A 3,830-nucleotide genomic window follows, 5' to 3' on the forward strand; every position below is an offset into this window, starting at 1 on the left:
ACGGTGCCCGCACCCTGTGCTGCTGCCTGGGCTCAGCCCTGTGCGGTTCTGGGCTCCTGCCGGCCGCTCCCCTGTCACTGCCCTGTGCCTTTCAGGTCCTCGAGTGCCTGGACTTGAGTGAACGCGGTGCAGACAGAGTCCTGCAAATCTTGTCAAGGCACCTGAGGAGCGAGTGCAAGGAGAGGCGTCACCTGGTGCTCAGGGCCCTTCTCGAGCTCATCAAGGATCCCTCGATGGTGAGAAGGGGGCAGGGGCAGAGGCTGTGCTCGGGAATGCAGTCTCTTGGGCTTGGCTGGGCTTTGGGCGCTGGGCCAGCTGCTCCCAGCTCTCCTGCCTCCCGCTTCAGCTGCCCAAGTGCTTTGGAACAGCCCTTTGGCCTCTAGGCCCTGCAGCAGCAGGATGGCATTTCACAAACTTGTGTTCCTCACAGAGAGAAAAAATGTGGAGCCTGACTGAAAGTCTTGTGGAGCTCCTGTGGGATGCGGATGGAGAGATAGTTAGCATGACAGTCATACTCCTCAACTTTATCATCTTGGACAAGGACATGCTGATACCCAGCCCCATCACACTGCAGCTGGTTGAGGCACTCCTGCCACTCCTTGACCACATAAGGCTCACTGCCCCCAGCCATGGCCACTGGCTGCTGCCTGGACACTTTGTGCCCTGTGGATTTGCAGGCCTGCACCAAACTGAGCCCCGTGCACCAATGCTGGCGTCTCTTTTTCTTCCCTTCATACAGGACAATAGCCAAGTGCAGCTGCTCTCCATACTGCTCTTCCAAACATGGATGACTTTTCCACAGGAAAAAGAAAAACAGGCTCTGAAGACACACGTGCGCCAGAGCCTGCTGCCACTCTCCTTCCACTGCCATGATGAGAACCAGCGAGTGGCAGAGCTGAGGACTCGGCAGCTGCTGCTGTTCCCCTGGCAGGGGCTGGGCTGTCTCCTGCCCTGGCGCCTCGCAGGCTGCAGCCTCCTCCAGGCCCTGGCACAGGGACGGGTCCTGCGCCCTGGGCTGTGGGGCCATCTCCGCGTCTCTGCTGCTCTCCAGGCTTCTCAGGAAACGCTGCTTTGTGCAGCCGAGTTCCTGAAGAGGAGGGATCTTGAAAAGCTGGTGAAGAACCAGAAGCTGTGGAAGTTCACCGAGTGCCTGGTAAGGAGGGCCGGGAAGCCGCAGCCCCAGCCTGGAGAAGCCCCCTGAGCGCGGTGCTCGGTGTGCGGGCTGGCAGCTGTGCCCCTGCCCGCTGCTGCAGCCCGAGGCCGCGCGGGCTCTGCTCCAGGCTCCTGCGGCCCGAGCCGGGTGCCCATGGAGCCGCGGCCCGGTGGGGCTGCGGGGCCAACCCTTCCCTCCTGCCGCTCTCTGCAGCTGGCAGAGGACAGCAGCAGCGTGGCCGAGCACCTGCGCCGGGCCCTGCCCTACCTGCAGAGCCCACAGGAGCCCCTGCGAGAGGCGCCGTCAGGTTCATGGGTGAGCCACGAGCCGGGCCAGGAGGGCGTGTGGGCACAGGGCTGGCAGCGCCGCTGGCAGGGAGCTGTGCCGCTGGGCCTGACAGGCTCTGTGTTCCCAGGGACGGCCGGGCGGTACCTGAGGGGGAGGAAGGAAGAGCTCCAGCTCATCTGTGAGGGTGAGTGAGGGCAGCGGGCTGCCAGCGGGGGCTGGCGGGGAGAGCTGCAAGCCCTGCCCTGGCTGCGGAGAGCTCTGCTCTCCTAGGTAGAGCACACAGAGATTTCAGGGACACGTGGGGGATGTGTTGCCAGCAGCTTCGGGCTGATCCCCTTGGTCCCTGATCCCTCCCGGCCATGGCAAGAGCCGGCTGGGATGGCCCTGGCAGGGCGGGCTCCCCTCGGCTCCCCGCAGAGTCGGGATCTGACCGTGGCTCTGTTCCTCTCTCTTGCAGCCCTTGAATGCCTGACAGAGGATGTCAGTAGTGCCATGTCAGAGCTGGCACTTCAAACATTGCATGTGCTCCAGGCAATACAGAGTGGGCGATACTCCATCTTCCAGAAGGTGCAAGATCATACAGCCCTCTGTGATGTCACACGGACATCTCTGTGATGTCACACAGCCCTCTGTGATGTCACATGGACATCTCTGTGATGTAACACAATTCTCTGTGATGTCACACGGACATCTCTGTGATGTAACACAGCCCTCTGTGATGTCACAGAGACATCTCTGTGATGTCACACTGACCCTGTTATGTCACACAGCTTTTTGTGATGTCACACAGACATATCTGTGATGTCACAAAGCTCTCTCTGATGTCACACCGATATCTCTGTGATGTCACACTGTTATCTCTGTGATGTAACACAGATCTCTGTGATGTCACACTGACATCTCCATGATGTCACGCTGACCCTGTGAGGTCACACAGATTTTTGTGATGTCACACAGACACCTCTGTGATGTCACACAGCTCTTTGTGATGTCACACTGACATCTCTGTGACATCACACAGCTCTCTGTGATGTCACTTTGACATCCTTTTGATGTCACACTGACCCTATGAGGTCACACAGCTTCTTGTGATGTCAAGGAGCTCTCTGTGATGTCACACTGGCATCTCCGTGATGTCACAGAGACATCTCTGTGATGTCACACTGACATCTCTTTGACATCACACATCTCTCTGTGATGTCACACCCACGTCTCTGTGATGTCACACAGCCCCTGTGATGTCACACAGCCTCTGTGATGTCACACAGCTCTCTGTGATGTCACAAAGCCCCTGTGATGTCACAAAGCCCCTGTGATGTCACACAGCTCTCTGTGATGTTACACAGGTCTCTGTGATGTCACACAGCCCCTGGTCTCTGACTGTGGTTGATTTATGTCTTCCAGCCCTTCAAGCCATGAGCGAAGATGACAGCCCATCCTCCACTAACCTGGAAACTCAGACAATTTTTGGACAAAGATGTGCAGAACTAAGGTCATCTGCTGGATTCAGAGAACCAGGCTCCCAAGCAGAGTACCAGGAGACAGTGAAGAGAGCACCAGGACTCAACGGCACTGGAGCCCCAGGCACACCTGATGCTGGCCACAGCTGTGCCTGCTGCAAGCTCCCATAGCTGCTGCCTTCCCCCTCCCTGTTGACAGCTCTCTCCCTCTAGCCCTCAAACGCTGCCCATTCCCTTTTTTTGGCCCCCATCTCATCCCTTCCCTTTCCCTTCCATTAATAAACAGTTTGGTTTCTCCCCCTTACCTGCATCTCTGTGGAGCTGAAGCGGCGCAAATCCCGGGCCCTGGGACACACAGGCCCCTGCTGCTGTTCTCTTCCACGCCGCGTTCTGTGCACACACACACAGAACGAGGGCAGATCAGGCTGGAGAGGTGCCTGTGCTGAAGGTGCAGTTCCACAACTCTGTGGAGTTGCAGATCTTGCTGTGCAGCCTGAAGCCCCTGGAATTTGGAAGAGCCAACCTGAGTAAGCTCTGAAGGCAGCTGTGAGGGATTCCATGGCAAGCTTCCATGGAGGGCAAAGGAGCTTGGAATGCTGGAAGTTTTCAGGAATAGCTTCCTGAAGGCTCAGCAGTGCTCCATCCCCGCACAGGATCAGGGAGAGGGCAGAACCAGCGACCATCCGGGCTTAGCAGGGAGCTTTGGGTGTGCCTGAGGGCAAAGGAAGCAGCAGCGCGGTGCCCAAGACTGGGACAAGCGACCCTGCCAGTGCCCGGAGCGCTGTCAGGCAGTGCCGGGATCCCGGCTGTGGTTCTGGTCCCCACAAGTGAGGAATGGCAGCCCCAGGCTCAGAGCCAGTCAGAAAGCCAAGCAAGTGAGAGCAGAGGGAGGGCACCCTTCCAGTCTCTCTTGGGCATGGCCACAAAAC

The 3,830-nt window shown here is 58.3% G+C and overlaps 1 long non-coding RNA gene across 1 annotated transcript; it reads left to right on the top strand.

The window, feature by feature from the left end:
• Positions 1–1,064: 1,064 nt before the first annotated feature.
• On the top strand, positions 1,065–3,030 carry LOC140680830 (uncharacterized). Its single transcript, XR_012052204.1, has 4 exons — positions 1,065–1,153; positions 1,569–1,625; positions 1,899–2,008; positions 2,846–3,030. It is a non-coding gene; the product is annotated as an uncharacterized lncRNA (long non-coding RNA).
• Positions 3,031–3,830: the final 800 nt, after the last annotated feature.

This window comes from Taeniopygia guttata, chromosome 29 (assembly GCF_048771995.1).
Source record: "Taeniopygia guttata chromosome 29, bTaeGut7.mat, whole genome shotgun sequence".
Classification (NCBI taxonomy): Eukaryota; Metazoa; Chordata; class Aves; order Passeriformes; family Estrildidae; genus Taeniopygia; species Taeniopygia guttata.